Source organism: Podarcis filfolensis (genome assembly GCF_964270895.1).
Source record: "Podarcis filfolensis genome assembly, chromosome: 1".
Classification (NCBI taxonomy): Eukaryota; Metazoa; Chordata; class Lepidosauria; order Squamata; family Lacertidae; genus Podarcis; species Podarcis filfolensis.
In genome coordinates, this window is record NC_139604.1 from 32,614,033 (window position 1) to 32,631,116 (window position 17,084).

A 17,084-nucleotide genomic window follows, 5' to 3' on the forward strand; every position below is an offset into this window, starting at 1 on the left:
GTAATTAAAGGACTCTAGAGGAGGCATGGGAAACCCAGTGATTACTAACAAGAACTAACTAACTAACAAGGCACCCTCCCAGAATTCTATCTTGTGTGAATCATCTGCCTACATTGTAATCAACTTGTGAAAACTAATTCTTTGGCGTTTAATAAAATAAGAGTCAATTGCTAACTCTTGTTTCTACACTATACACAATGCTAGAGTTCAGTACGCAATGTTATACCATGGTATACATGATGGTTATGTTTTATAAACAAATCATTACATATAATGCAAAGGGAAACAACAGAATTTGTTGGGGTGGGGGAGGCAAAACAAAAAGCGCATTTAAACATCATTTTTCTCTAGCAGCATCTTCTTTGTCTCACTTGAATAAAGGAGGAACCTTGGTATAAGAGTACAAGCAATGCTATAGAAGATTTAGAAAACGAACGCCAATGATACTTTTCAAGTCTTTTTTATTTTGCTATTTTATTGTTCTAAACAGCCTTGGGGGCTCCTTTTTGCAGCTGCAAGGCAGTATAGAAATGTTCACAGATAAAAAGCGAAATCAACAAATGTGTAAGATTAAAGGGTGTGATGTAAAGCTTGAAATGAGCAACTTTTCATTTTCTTTTACCAAGCCAACCTGGCGATTTTCATAAAAGAGATTAGAATGCTACCTTTTTGGGGGGAAAAATCCCTTTTTTGGTGAGCAGAGTGCACAGCGCAATGACCGACTTTGTTCCTAATTGGGATGCTATCCTTGTAAGTGGTAGCATTAGCACCTTTCAAAGCCCCCAAATTCAGCAAAATGCCTAGCAGTGACACAGCTCACTGAAGGCAGAGTAGCTGAGTGCCCTAATACAGGGGAACGGATGAGACGGCTTGCTGGCAGAAATAGAGCAAAATGCTTTACTTTGGTAGTGAGGTATTAGGAAACCTGGTGCAGCAAGGGAAATCCCAATGCTTTTCTTCCTGCAGAAATACCTTCCAATCCCTGGATTAACAATCTTGTTTACTATTATACTAGGAGGCAAACCCATTGATCATGTCTGCCATCTATCATACCAGGGAGAGATGTTTGACTGCTGCCTTACATATAAGCCTCATCTCCAAAAGCTTAGCATTTATGTTCAAATGATCAGACTGCTGGTAGGAATGTCGTGAAGTGGTTGTGCATCAATACTGTGAACATCGGGATGTGCATTAATTTATGCACCTGTTCTTGCATCCCAGTGTAAGGAGCTACACTGAACTTCCCTTGACAATGAAGAGCACCTTCTGTGCTGTCTACAAGTCCACAGTTAGGCTAGTTTGGTCTGTCATGATTTTGCTGCTTGTCAGGAATTCAAAACCAACCAGCTAGGATTTTTGGGTGGAAACATTTTCTGCAAGTAGTTACTGTTTCCTGGGATATTGGGGCAGGTTTCTTTATTGTGATGTAGGCAGTAGCTTATGATCTTCCAATTATTGATAGAACACATGCTTTCTTGGTACTGGCTGTTTATATTATGCCCAATGCTATTTTTCTAGAAAAAGAGGTCCCAGAACTCACCATGAAGGTCTCAGTGAACATCTCATGAACATTACAATGGCAATGGTGCCCATCTGAGAGCTGCTGAGTTCCAATGAGTTCTGGCCGGAAAAAAAGCCCTGATTATATCTAACATTAGACAGAACCACACATTTTCTTCTCTGGAAGCAGATGTGTCATAAATTACCACCCACATATCTATTCAGCTTTCACATACACCTTCCAGAATATGAAACATGTGGGATCGCTCAGTGGTTGCATCAGCCACTCCAGCAATGTGCAGCAATGTGGGGTGCCCAAGGGCCAAACTAGATGTGACATTGCTCACATACTTCACCCACATTTGTTGTTGTTTAGTCAGTTAGTCGTGTCTGACTCTTCGTGACCCCATGGACCAGAGCATACCAGGCACTTCTGTCTTCCACTGCCTCCCGCAGTTTGGTCAAACTCATGCTGGTAGCTTCGAGAGCACTGTCCAATCATCTCGTCCTCTGTCGTTCCCTTCTCCTTGTGCCCTCCATCTTTCCCAACATCAGGGTCTTTTCCAGGGAGTCTTCTCTTCTCACGAGGTGGCCAAAGCATTGGAGCTTCAGCTTTACGATCTGTCCTTCCAGTGAGCACTCAGGGCTGATTTCCTTAAGAATGGATAGGTCTGACCTTCTTGCTGTCCATGGGACTCTCAAGAGTCTCCTCCAGCACCATAATTCAAAAGCATCAATTCACATACACCTTCCAGAATATGCAACATGTGGCTCAATGGTTGCATCTGTTTAAAAGTTTTTAGCTGGTGGTATATCTGCATGTAAGTACAAAGCAGACAGGGACCTTTGTGTGCTTTTACCTTTTTGCCCTGCCACAGTTCCAATGAGAACTGGACCCCCACCCCCTACCTGCTGTTCACAATGGGGGGAAACCCAAGTTCCTAGCCCTCAGTGTGAAATGGAAAGACGATCTGGTTATCGATCCTACATGTTACTTTGTTACTGCAGTAGTCACCCCACGGTAACTCAAGTGTCATTTTACACATCTCATTTAAATGCAGTTAGGATTGCATCCCTAATTACCTATATAAATAACATTTATGGAGCAATCCAAATCGGGGGGTGGCTGTGCTATGAGGATAGCAGGAATGTGTGTGAGAGAGAAATTGGGTCGTCTCTTTCTGCTCTGCATTTCTTTGATTTTGAGGTTCCTTTCATTGGAATCAATGCAGGAAGATAAACTAAGGCAGCCCCATGCTTGGTTTGTGCCCGCATTTTGTGTGTCTTTCAGGAGGGCAGAAGGTCTACGAATGCACAATCTCTCCCAGCGTACTCCTGAAACCCACAGGATCCTCACCTTTCCCCCCTGTTTGATGTTGAAGTGCTATTGGCTGCCTTTTTGCAGCCTCATGGAGGAGACCTAGCAGGTCAGATCACCTTGCCCTCAGAGAAGCAGATGAATAAATCCCGCAGATTCTGGAATGCCCTTCCAGGGGACTATAGGACTGAAGCCTTAGTGTATGAATTTATTAAACTTTACAGGATTGTCGTAGGGATTACAATTAGTGCTTTGAATACTTGAAAACACTAAACAAATGTTAAGTATTATTATTAAATAAGGAAGCGGCCTTATAGAATTAGAATCAGGATTTTGCAGCTTTCAAAATTGCAGGCTGACATTCTATACATGAAAACAGATCGGTTTCAGTTCTACAGCTAACATTAATGCAGTTAAGTATATTCAGAGTATGTGAATGGCAATGACACCAGAAGAAATTCTTATTTCTAGCTCTGGCGATTCCATTGACTTGGGTAGAGTTATCTTGATTTACACCATTGCACAATCTGATCTATGCTAGTCATATCTTCCGTGACTCCCTGGTTGACATCTAGTCTTCAGTAAAAACAATGATAATATTCCTACTGACCTGATAGAGTTTTCACTCCATCTGCCATAAGTGTGTGGTTCACAATATGAGGCTTAGAACTCTATTGTTGTCTCTTTACTTGACGTAAGGGTTATTTGAAATAAAAAGGGAGGGTTATTCTCCAAGCAGACTGATAACACACACACTCTTAAATCAACAGATATTACAGCTATTTGAAAATGTTTCTCGTGATGTAACAAAAATTATTATTCAGGGTTCTGTTTTAGATGAACTGTGAACTAATAGGTTTTTTTTTTAAAAAAAATAGTTCACTTGACAGGGAATTGGTAGATTTTCTGTGTAATTTGCTATTCTCCTAAAACTCAGAGCAAACCAAAATGTCAGCCTTGGTTTCAAGATGTGTGTTGTGTTTGAAAATGGAATTTTTACCATTCCAAATAGCAAAATCTTAATTTCCATTAGGATTTTATGAACTGTCTGATTATACATCAGAATATTCTCACATCACTGAAAGACCTGCTGGTAGTGTACAAGGCAGTAAGATGAGGGAAAGTCAAAAGTAATTATTTGTACTGGGAATGGCATATTTTATTAAATGGTTTATCAGAAAATATAGCCACATTGCATGCTTTTTGCTCCCCAAGGATTTATTTATTTTAAAAGACCACAAATCTCACTTAGTCTTCACGTGCTCCTTTTTATCCATTGAGAATAAATGATAAATGCATTCATAATTTGCGTCTTTTTTGCACCCTTGCATTCTCTCTAACCTAGTACAGTGGTACCTCAGGTTACATACGCTTCAGATTACAGACTCCGCCAACCCAGAAATAGTACGTTGGGTTAAGAACTTTGCTTCAAGATGAGAACAGAAATCGTGCTCCGGCGGCGCGGCAGCAGCAGGAGGCCCCATTAGCTACAGTGGTGCTTCAGGTTAAGAACAGTTTCAGGTTAAGAACGGACCTCCGGAACGAATTAAGTACTTAACCTGAGGTACCACTGTACTGTAAGTTTAGGCCTTGTGTGAGAGTATGTATCTGAGTAAGATGTATATATGGGGTGGACATTGTGTTGTTTTAACCACCCTTCTGAGTCTGACGGGATTCATTATTCTTTCAAGAAAGACTAATCACTGAGTGCTGCCAAAATTTCAGCTGAATCATCACATGCAGGTAAATGCAGTTGGAATTGCCAGTTGCAATATGACTCTTGGGGGTGGAAAGTATTGAGGAGAAAGAACAGCACAGCGGTGGAACATTTCCAAGTGTGTGGCCTTCTGTATAAAGTGGTTGGAGACTGTATCCACCTTGACCTTCTTGTTAAGCTGAAGGCATTGTATAATTAAATAATTCTAAAAATTAGTCAGTAAACCAGAGTAATTAGGGTTGCCACCTTTGTTCTGCCAAAATACAGGACAGGACAGGGTGGGGCAGGGGAGTTGGGGGGCAATTCCTCCCCCCCCCCAAATCTGGTGCTGAAGCAACTTCAAATTAACCCATTACAATCTATTTCAGCCTAACAGGATAGCCCCTCTGGAATTTGTCACACACATACACATGAATTTGTAAGTCTATCTGTGTGCTTGGCTAACCAGAACTTAAATACATGGCCTTTCATACATCTTTTCAAACACATGCATTTGGAGAGGATTCCTAACCTGGCGCAGAGAAAGAGAGGTGTGGGTGGGACCTGAAATACGGGACAAAATACGGAATACAGTTTTTTACATTGAAATATGTGACAATCCTGTATTATACAGGACAGGACAACTCTCAGTAATCTCCTTCAGTTCCCCCTACAGTCTGAGCTCTGCAGGATAGTAAAACCTTCTACAGATGGGTATACCAACAGGCAGGTATATACATATGGGAGCAGGTGTTCCTTCAGATATCTAATTCCTGAGTGGTGTAGGTCCTCCACTGTAGGGCATTATGTGCCAACAGAAGCATCTGAAATTTGGCTCAGAAGCAAATTGGAAACCAGTGCATTGCAATAATCCAAGCTTAAGTTACCATTGCCTGGGCCACAATGGTTAGGCTATCCCTGCCCAGAAATGGCATTAGCTGAAGCTGGTAAAAGGTGCTCTTAGCTGTTAAGGTCATTTGTGCCTTCACCAATGGTTATGCACCCAAGATCACCCCCCCCCCAGATTACATTCCTGCTCCTTCAGAGGAGGTCCAGAACAGGCACCCTGCCTAATTCCCAGACCCAGGAATGGTGCAACCCACAATGGTGTCAAGACTGAGTTTTGACTTGTTGGCCCTTGTTCCAGTCCACCACTGTGTCTGAGCAGTAATCAAGGTCCAGTAAAGCCACACCTGTACTTCTCACTTCAAGCTGCTCCTGTTGGAAGAGGGTGAATCTCTTCAACAGAGAATGTACTGGAAATGCCTCACGTTCCTTCCTTCGGATCACTTAGCAACAGTCATTAAGTGACTAAGCGTCCTTAGCAGCAGCACTACCTCTATATCTGCCCAATTAGCCTTAGAACATTGCCTCCAGATTTTGCTTTCTTTATTGATGTCCGATTGTGTTGCTGTTTTGAAAAATGAAAGCTGAGAGTCTGGACCTTTTGTTGCTAGTGCCGGGGGTGGGGTGGGGTGGGATGTATATGAATATGAACTAGAAATTATTCAAAGTACTGCTCCCAATCTGAATGTAGTTCATCTTTAGTAAATTTGACAATTATGGGAACTACTTTTTGGTATAGTTCAGAATATTTTGAAATAGTTCAGTTGAACTTTGTTCAACTGAACTAGTTCATTCCAAGCACTGGTCATGGGGTGGGTGGCTTCTGATAAGGTAACATAAAAATAAATATGGACAATACTTTTTTAGCATGGACCTTCAAGGCTGGTGTCTTTGGCATTTCTATAGATCCTGCCCATCTCTTTAGAAATTGGTAGTTTCCAGCAGTAATTGTTCAGCCTTATCCCATGTCTATCCACCAATGAAATAAGAGGGCCTTCTCGGTAGTGGCACCCTCCCTGTGGAATGTCCTCCTATCAGATGTCAAGGAGGTGAGTAACTATATAACCTTTAGAAGACATATGAAGGCAGCCCTGTATAGGGAAGCCTTTAATGTGTAATGTTTTATTGTGCTTTTAATTCTGTTTGGGGTACAAACAACAACAACAACAACAACAACAGCAATGTCATGGACCTTCAAGTATTTCTAATAATTCAAATTGCAAGGTGGTCTTACAATTTAATGTAACATTTGCTAAGTAATAGTAAAGTGTCCTACATTAGTTGCTTTGTATATATTAGTTGCTGCTGTTTGGAGTATTAATGACTGAGTGAAAAACATTAACACACATACAACTGGACATGGTGGCTACACATCCTTTTTGAAAATGTGTTTGGGGCTTTCAGGGGGAAGAGAGAGTAGATTGAGGTTGTTGAATCGCACCAAAGGTAAAGTGCTGTGACGCCATCTTTGCGTAAACTTTCAGGATGCTACAGGAAGGATGTTGTGCTGAAAAGCCTTCCCAGTATCTGCACTGTTGCTCATTTGCAGGCAGCTACTCACTCTACTTTTGGCCAAGTGATCCTGACGCAACCAATAGGGTTTCAAGAAAGAAATCCCAAAGGTTAATCTATCCATTATTATAAATATTTATAAATGGGTTGGATAAATCATACAGTGTAATTATCTACCTAACTAGTCAAGCCATTAGGACATTAAATAGCACAAATCAGAACTCATTTGCTGCATTACTAGATTGATATTGATATGAAACAGCTCAGCAGCAGTGCTCATGAGCATTTACTGTGATTTCAAAATGAGTAGGGAGCCATATAGAAACATTTCCATTGGGGTTTTGCTGCTGCTTTTTATTTAAAGAAAAGTTAGACAGATATGAACGGTCTAATTAAAAACAAACCTGTGAAGACCATAAGTACACCAGTCATCTTGAGACATCTTTGTGGTTTTATGATTGCTGGGGTGTTGTGACACAGAACTGGGGGAAGGGTGCAGATCATGGAATGCATTCCTGTAAGGCTAGTGTCTGTCTAGATTTTGGAATGCCAATGGAATGAACTCTCAGCATTGATTTCTGTGGCCCTCTGTTAAATGCATAACCTCCCAAGTGGCCAGAAAAATACGGGACATCCCATTTTTTGTGTCAGATCATGGTGACCATTTTGGGTGCCATGCTCTCTCATGTTCTCGTGCCTCTTTTTGGGGTGGTTCTATCCTTCTGTCTTCACAAAAGCCCTGTAAAACCTTGTAAAGGCTAGTGGATAGGAAGTGACTTTCCCAAGGCTGCCCACTAAACATTGTGGCTGAATGCCAATTTGAACCTCTCTCGCGCCAGGCGTAAGTCTCACACTATAGACAGTACGCTATACTAGTAATACAGTAGTATAAACATTTGGGAGCACGACAGATTCTAGAGGTTTCATCAGGTCTGCATGGATCAGATTTAAAATTAGATTAATTCCAAAACTCTAGCAGAGGCCTTCCCAATCAATCCATTTTAATTGGACCCACTCAAAATTGGTGTACTGGATTGGGGAGAGGGGGGGAGAGAGATGCCTATTTCTAGCCCATTTGCAATTTCCCTTCAAGTCCTTAATTTTTGTATGTGTTCACAAATTTATGTTGGAGCCTCTCCAAAAAAGTAGTTCTTGGGTGGCATGTATAAATGCTGCAGGTGCAAAGAAATGCAATGAAATATATTTTAAACAACCAAATAAAAAGTTGTCTCGTTTATTTACAGAAGGTTACCTACCATTTAAAATTAAATCACCAAGTGTGTTTTTTGCTACTGATGCAGCTATCATATCAAAATCACCACTTCATTTATAAAAATCAGGTTAGACTTACAAAGCAAGACTGATAAAGAACATACACATTAGCTTGTAATCACTATCTGTTTATTTGTGCTTCCTGTCCCTCAGAAATGCACCGGTTGTTGCTTAGTGTACCCTCTTTGCAGAAGTTGGAATGTGCTTCTTAGTTTCACTATAAGTAATAAATGTCACGGCGTACGATTTATTGTCCCCTGTCCCCTGCTCCTCCAGGCACAAATGCTTTGCAAAGACACCATCATCACGGGAGGGGTGGCTTCACTTGCACAGAAGACACTTTTACAGTGCCTTCCATTTACCTGGCAGAATCCTTAAGCTCCAGTTTTCACTTAAACCAAGAAAGTGGTGTGAGACTGACAGTGTGGGCACCTACCGTAGCATTGCATCTCCGAGCAGAGGAGAGCCTGCGGGTAGAAGCAGCTGACACCCCCCAGGCAATCTATAACTTTGCCACACAGATCTGAGGCATGAATTCTGAAATATGCAGGACAAGGTAGACTTGCTAGAGTGCTGTTGTTGTTTTGCTGTTTTACACAAAGCAGAAACATAATTTTTGCAATGACATTTAAATAACAATTATATATGTTTTTTTAAAAAAAAAAATGACAAGAAGTAAACTTTTAAGCAGCATATTTTCCTGCCAGCTCGGCTGGAGATATCTCTCCTGTCGGCATCGATGGGAGCTGTGCAGACACACCTGGGGCATTAACAAACCCTTTAGAATTGCACATCCTACCTTGATTTCTCTTGAGAGTATTGTCTACCAGCAACGTTAGGAATGATGCATTTTCTAAGTTATTTGCTTCCCTGTATCTCAAATGACGAGTTCTAATTTTGGTTCAGCTGTGCCATTCTGCATATCCCATTCCTTGAAGCATAATGTTCATTGCGCACATGTAGATCAAATTATATTTCATACTGTGCCTAAATACATTTACTAGAATGAGATTCAAACAAACGTGTTCTGAGTAATTTTTCTTTCTGTTAGTCCTTTAGCCTAATAATTACCTCGGCTGTTTCATTGTACCTTGCACTCCCTTGCAAATTGGTTTAGTTGAAATTAGTTTTCTATCTCTTTTCTTTTTTGTAAGAGTGGCCTTAAACAATATTTGGCTTTGCCTAATGATATGTACAGAAGACAAGCCTAAGTGGAACATCAGCTGTTTACATCAGCTCTAACAATTAATGCATGTTAATTTTTAATTACACTGATTGTACTACAGGCGGAATGTATGTTTTTTCACAGAACAGATGTACTAGTCAGTTTTGCTGGTGAATATGCATATCGATTAGCTGTGGCCGCTGCCAGCATTTGAGAGACAGCCGGCTTCAAATGTGCTGACAAATAGATGCTTTACAGTCCTGGGGCAAATGGTTATGCATCCAAGCTAGCCATGTTACATTAAAAAGAGGCTTCTGTGAAAGGATGCGAGAGAATCAAGCATGCAAGATTTGCAGCAGTGATGGTGTTTTAGGTAGTCCTCCTTGGGTATACCCATATTTGAGGGAAAGACTCTCACAACTTAGAACATAGCATAAGAACATTAGAGCAAAGGCTCACTGAATTGAGTAACCTTCTTCCCAAATTAGTCCACACGCTGTATCCAGGAAGCCCAGAAATGGGTCAGAAAGGGAACAGTCAACCTTGCTATTGCTCCTTAGCAGTTGGTATTCAGTTGGAGACTGCACATGGGCATACTAATAGCCATTGGTAGACTTGGATGCATCCCTTCTAAAATTGTCTATGGTGAAGCTACCTTATACAGAATTGAACTATTGGTTCATTAGTAATGTCTGCTTTTAAGGGCACTGACTTTCCAAAGCCCTGCCAGAGTTTTGCCCCCAGTCTTGCTACTGTAGATCTCATGTGTTGAGGCTTGCAAAAATGAAGCTTTTCAGTAGTAGAGCACGTGCTTTGCATGCAAAAGGTCCCCGGTTCAGTCCCTGGCATTTGGGCAGGGCTAGGAGACACTTGAAACCAAGGAAAGCAGCTGCCAATCAGTATAGGCCAGAAGTTTTGAACCTTTTTGAGTCCATGGTTCCCTTGACCAACTATATCTTTCTGTGGCAACCCTCTGGAGCTCAGGAGCTCAGTTATGTCACCCCTTGCCTGCAGAGCTGGCAGCCTCTCACCCCTTTTGAGTACCCTCCCTTGCGGAGTGTTCCCTCAGCCTCCTCTCCTTGGGAGTCATCTGGGCACCCACTGCTGCAGCCCCTGGTCTTTGAGCTGCCCTCCTGCCCCAAAGAGAGGTGCCTTCTCACACTGCCCCACAAGGGGCCTGGGACTTGTCTGTCCATTCCCAACAGCAAACTGGCTGTCTGGGCTTCCTCACCTGCTTGCTTTCCTTCCCCAAGGTCGCCTCAGCTCCTGGCAACCAGCACCCTCTGGCCAGCTCTAGAGGCACCATTCATATGTGGAGTTAGTAGCCAAGGCTTCTGCAACAAGTACAGTGGTACCTCTGCTTACGATCTTAATTCGTTCCGGAGGTCCATTCTTAACTTGAAACTGTTCTTAACCTGAGGTACTACTTTAGCTAATGGGGCCTCCCACTGCCGCCGCGTGATTTCTGTTCTCATCCTGAGGTAAAGTTCTTAACCTGAGGTACTTAACCCGAGGTTAGTGGAGTCTGTAAGCCAAAGTGTTTGTAACCTGAGGTGTTTGTAACCCAAGGTACCACTGTAGCTTTACAAGCCTTTGGGAGGCAGAGACACAAGAAGGCATCAGAAGAGGAGGGAATGAAAGAGGGACAGAGGTCACTGTTGCCTGCAGCACCCCTGACCATCATTCAATGCACCCCAGGGTGCCATGGCACACTGGTTGAAAACCACTGGTATAGACAATACTAAGATACATGGACCAATGGCCTGAGTTGGTATGTTAGTTTCTGTTGTTCCTATTGGTTATATGACTGAGGCAAAGGCCCCTTTCTTCATCATTAGGAGAGGCAGTTTTTGACAAGTTGCCACCTAAAGTTTTGATTACTGGGCATTAATTTGTGTTTTTAGAAAAATAAAACGTAACAGTTTTGACAAACTCTCATCTAGAGCTTTGCTCACTGGGCGTTAATTTGTTTTCAGAAAATAAAACATAACTATGATCACTAAAATCTGCCATAGTCTTGAGAATTTGATGCATATTAGACTTCAGACTACTAGGCCAAATCCCTTGAGACTATAACAAAGTGTTGAAAAAAATCAATAAAACTGCAAACTTCCAGTTTGAAAATGGACAGCAATTACTACTTTTTTCAGAAATAGGACTTTTTAGAATATGAATATGTTTTTTTATAATAGCCTTCATACTTTTTGGTATGCAGTTGGATATGCAGTGTCTTTGAGTCAGTGGTTGTGGCTGCACCAAGGCCAGCAGTTGAGGGCAGGGAGGGCAGGGAGTAGAAAAATGGAGACGAGAAGTGTCAGCATTCTACAACTGAGTAAGAAAAAGGTACCAGAAATAGAAAATGCCTTTTCACTTCTGGCACCTTGCTTTTGGAATGCCTCACATGAAAACCTGTTTATTTCTCCAGGATATTCTGCCTGAATATTTAGGTGGTTATGCTACTGCTGCAATTTTATAGGGTTTTTTTTTTAAGAGCGGCTGTTTTAATGCTTTTTTAAATCTTTTGCTTTGGCTCTTTGCTTTTAATGTTGCTGCATTCCCTGGGTATAAGTGATGCTGAAAGGCAACCCACACATTTCTAAAATAAATAAATAAAGGTGCCTTTCAGCTACAGCAATATGTGTGCATTTTCCTTTGCATTTTTTAATACAATATACATTGCATTCAGCATAAACCAAAAAGAGCTTCCCTTAGATACATTTGTATTAGATATTACCATTTGTTGCATTCTCCAAAACCTGAAACTCAGCATCACAGACTGAGCTCTGTATCTGTGAACTGGGCTGCAGAGGTGGGCAGATATCTTTCTGTTCAGAATGCAAGCAATTTTCTGAACAGGAGTTCGTTGGGACAACAAACATACAGCGTTAGGCAAGACACACATTTTGTCTCTGTTCAATCTGCTTTTAAAACTGCATAATTTCTGTTGAGGAGCTCCAGCTACATAGGGGGGATAAGTCCACTTTGCAGAGAGACACAGCCCTGTCTATTTATTGGCACAGTTCAAGAATGATACAGAAGTGAGGAGGAGAATGTAAAGGATGCCTTATTAATGGATAATGAAAAGCAGGTATTTGAGAGCTTGCCTGTAATTACCCAGCTGATACTAACACTATTTGTTTTTCTCTTTTAGGGTTTAGCTAGATATGATGTGGGAAGTACATGATTGGTATTTCCCTAAAAAAAAAAGAAAAGAAAAAAAGATAGCGGTTGCAGGAGTTGTAATCTGTTCCAGGACCATGGCACTATCTGCTCAATTTTCCTGATTTTTCCCATTCAAGCTGCCCTGTGTGTGTACCTTACAGGCACGGATATCATACCTATACATTTTTTTCCCTGTAGGGAAAATAAGCAGCTTCATGTCACGAGCGTGTCTATGTGATTTTAATCAGGAAAACAGTTGGTGGTGGGGCACAGGAAAGGGTTAAGGCTTTCTTCGCAAGTTATGGCCCTAATTTCCCCCTGCCCTCCCCCATGGCTGCTATTATTCTATTTTTTATTTTTTTTTAAAACCAAACAAACCCTAAAACACAGAAATCCTTATCGCAAACATCTAGTGTTACATCTCATTTGGCTTTTACCATAGTTTAGCTGCCGATATTAGAGGATAATGCTCTTGTGTTGTCTCTTTGCTGGAGATGTGGAGTATAATGAAAATTATCACCTATCAGCTCTGATGATGTAGGGTTGTTTCCAGTGGAGCCTTATGCAGTTTCATCCCCGAGGTGTGTGAACACAGTTTGCTATTACCTTGCTTTCGCTTGCATTCAGACTTGCAATTGTATACTCCATGCTGCCCTCAACCTTTGACATCCCCAGGGATGTGTTGCAGGCAAAACGAAGCACCTTTGAATACCTATTTAGTTGAATAGAAGAGTTAAGACCCATTCATTTTAATGGAAGAGTTAATCAATGTGCTGCAAAACTGGCGGCATTGGAAAGTAGATGTCTGCCTTTCATGAGGGACAAAGATCCCATCATTGCTGCACCACAGTTAATATTTCGAGGTAGTGTTCTTGATCAAGGAAGCATGCTTTGAAATAAGGAACAGGTGGCTGGCTGGGTGAAAAGCAGAACAGGGCATCTGCACTGCAGAAGGGGGAATTTTATCAAGTACAGGTGACACCTGTAGAAATTTCCTCTTGAGCACAGTCTCCAAAATCTGAGACTCTACACCATGTGCCACCATTTTAAGAGTTGTGCTTGGCGAAGTTTTCCTGGTAGCAGCACTCAGGTTATGGAACTCCCTTTAGGAAGTCTTTTTTTGTCAATGCTGTGTCCATACTTGTCAACTGCCCTGGGAAAACCACGACATGCCGTCTCCCCACCCCCACCCCACAAGAGTACAGTGGCCATTTAGGGTGCCTTGCTCTAGCCTGATTTCGGATGAGATCTCACCCCGGGAAAAGTGTTTTTTAGGGTCCACGATCTCGTGTGGTGCCCCCAAACCTGTGTTTTTGGGTGCCGTGCAGGGCAGGGCAGGAAAGGACAAGGTTAGATAAAGCAACAGGTGAGCGCGCTTGGGTGCCTTTGAAGGTGAAGAGTGTTTCCGGAGGCCAACTGTTCTGGGTTGTGAGGCCTGGATAGAAAAGGTTATTGAGGCTTGCCTGCCATGCCCACCCGGAGTTGTGGGGCCTGTGAGGAAATAGGGCAGGAAGGTCTCCCTACTCACCATGCAGTGGGGCCCAGGCTTTGGGGCTATGCCTTGTCACAGTCCGTGGAATGGGCAGGGTTTGGCTCTCCTAAGGTCAAAGATAGCTTTCTGCTCTTCTCATTTTCCCTGTAGATAATAGTTTTAAATAAAATGTGGGTCTAGTTCCACCCACCACTTACGCCTTGCCTCTTTATTCCTGGGTCCAGTAGCAAAAGCTTCTATTGGCTCCCTCTATTGACAGATTTCTGGAAAAAACAAATAAATGCAATCTGCTTTAGCTTCAGTTTGTTTCCTGCAGCAATGTAGTTTTTATACTTACCCAATTTTTAATGTCTTTCACTTGCTGATATTTTGTGTTTGGTTGCAAATTTGACTAAGGTTTTTGGGTTTTTTTGTGTAGAAATTGTTCTTAAATCAATAGAAACCTTAAAAGACATTGCTGCTCTATTCCACTGCCCGTGGCCTCAACCCTCATTTATCATCTTAGCTCCTACACACATCTCCTTTTCAGAAGCAGTGCTGAGGGTGAGTGGGTGTGTTGCGGGGGGTGGGGGTGGGGGAAGGGGCAGTGGTGGCATCGACAGACCGGTCCCTCTAGGTTCCTGGGGTTTTACAGTGTCACTTGTGCCAGACTAACTGCCGGTAAAAATATCACTGTACTGTGGAAACATAAGATTGGCAGTTTCCTTTTGTTTCTGCAAAGCTCCATTTCAGACATGTAACCCATACTTCGAAGCATTGCAAATCAAATTGTAGCATACTGCACACCCACTAGGTGGCTTGTTGGCCTACAGAGAGCTGCAGCATAATGTAGAAGAAGATTCCTAAATTCTGTGGGAAAGGTAATTCCCGCTCTTCCCCCATCTGCTTGGAGAGCTGTTTGTCCGAGTAGACTAGCCCAATCTGACCATGCTGCTCGTGTGTCAAAGCTATACACCAGCAAGCAGAAGTACCCGTGTTCTGCGCACCCGTGCACCCACTGCCCTTCCACACGTTACTATATGCCCATAGCTCTCCATGAGTTGGAGAACGAAGTCTGAATCACAGAGCCTCTGCTCCTCATGGAGTCTTCCAGTGTGATTTTAAATCCCAGTTTCACAGGGTTCCAAACCAGACAGGGAGCTTCCACAAGCAGAAGAGGCTCCCCACTTCAGACTTTGCCCTCCAACTTGTGGGGAGCAACTGGAGAATGTGGGCCAGAGCATAGTACACCTGCACCTGGTGACATGTTCACTCTGCCCATGAGCATCACACCCAAATAAGGCTAAAGAAGACGAAGCTGCCCTCCAAGAACCATGAGACACAGATGGGTCTAGCAGGGACTGTCACCGTTGTTTTTGACTTCTCTACCACGAGTAACCAAGAGTTACTAATAGCTGCGGGTCACCTGTTGCTCTATATTCTCAAACACTGGTATAAGAGCTAAGAGTATACTGGCCTCGGTCCAGTATACCTGAAGGAGCATCTCCACCCCCATTGTTCTGCCCGGACACTGAGGTCCTGTGCTGAGGGCCTTCTGGCGGTTCCCTCGCTGCTATAAGCCAAGCTACAGGGAACCAGGCAGAGGGTCTTCTTGGTACTGGCACCTGCCCTGTGGAACGCCCTCCCGTCAGATGTCAAAGAGAAAAACAACTACCAGACTTTTAGAAGACATCTGAAGGCAGCCCTGTTTAGGGAAGCTTTTAATGTTTAATAGGTTATTGTATTTTAATATTTTGTTGGAAGCCTCCCAGAGTGACTGGGGAAACCCAGCCAGATGGGCGGGGTATAAATAATAAATTATTATTATTATTATTATTATTATTATTATTATTATTATTATTATTAGTGTGCTGTGCATTGTATGGAGATTAAAACCCAATTCATTTGTGCTTCCATGAATTCACTGGAAGTGTGGAGGGTCCACACCCTGCAGCCTCCTGATTCAATGCCACTAAGTTCTACAGTTCCGTCCCTGACGTTTGGGCAGGATCTCTGAACAGGGATGCCTGTGTGCATGAAGGTTTTGTGAAATTTCACACAATGGCTTACAAAGTTACCTATGACCACGTAGTTGATCCTTAGTAGCAATACAGTGGTACCTCGGGTTACATAGGCTTCAGGTTACAGACTCTGCTAACACAGAAATAGTGCTTCAGGTTAAGAACTTTGCTTCAGGATAAGAACAGAAATGGTGCTCTGGCGGCATGGCGGCAGCAGGAGGCCCCATTAGCTAAAGTGGTGCTTCAGGTTAAGAACAGTTTCAGGTTAAGAACTGACCTCCGGAACGAATTAAGTACTTAACCCGAGGTACCACTGTACATATCTGTTGCTATTTGGTGTGTTTAGATACGAAGTATATCTGGGTTTCTAAATGTATTTGCTTTTTTCGTTTTGTTTTCACCAGGTGGCTAATTAAAACAAACAGGGGTATGGGGGTAAATATGAGGTTAAAATCTTACTGGAAACATGTCATTTCAAGTACAGATGAGTAAGCATTGCCCCCCCCCCCACATCAAAAACTGCCGGTGGAAAGCCAGTATGTAAAGGGCAAAGGTTCAGGCTTAGCCATATCACTGATGTGCTAGCTTTCCACCAAAGTAAGCTTTTGACACGGGGGAACAAAAGAACATTTTGGCCCTTATAATCATTCCAAGGTAGAATAGCATGTTTTTGTGGAGTAGAACTCATGCCATTGCAAACAAGCTCCAATGCCAAAATTATAATACACTGTGTTGATATGAGGCATACTGAAGGGCTGCGGTAGGTGAGAACATGCTGTCTTCTCCATATGTTGATTAAAATTTTATTTTACAAACATATATACTTCTGTGTTGGACCACTGCCTTATTTTTTAGTGGTCCTGTTTCACTTCCATACCGGATAGACACTTGACTTCCTGAGTGCGCCATTAGAGTAGGTTGGGGAGGCTGTGGCTTTCCAGCTGTTGCAGGAGTCCATCTTCTGACCAGTGATAATGGGGAGCTGTCCATCAATATCCAGATGCCACAAATTCACCATTCCTGTATGAGGGGGATACATCATGCAGGCTCCTATGCTGGCAGTATAAGCAATGTGTGGGCAGGCTGAGGGACTTGTGCACTTTGATCTTCATTTGCTGATT

General features: G+C 42.5%; 1 long non-coding RNA gene across 2 annotated transcripts; it reads right to left on the reverse strand.

Annotated features, from left to right (window-relative positions):
* Positions 1-8,180: 8,180 nt before the first annotated feature.
* Positions 8,181-14,491, reverse strand: LOC310746201. 2 transcript variants are annotated; one of them, XR_014540513.1, is made up of 3 exons: positions 14,000-14,491; positions 13,078-13,183; positions 8,181-8,681 (listed from the first exon to the last, which is right to left on the reverse strand). It is a non-coding gene; the product is annotated as an uncharacterized lncRNA (long non-coding RNA). The 2 variants fall into 2 exon arrangements; XR_014540514.1 differs by lacking the exon at positions 8,181-8,681 and having other exon boundaries at positions 12,885-13,183; positions 14,000-14,107; positions 14,301-14,491.
* Positions 14,492-17,084: the final 2,593 nt, after the last annotated feature.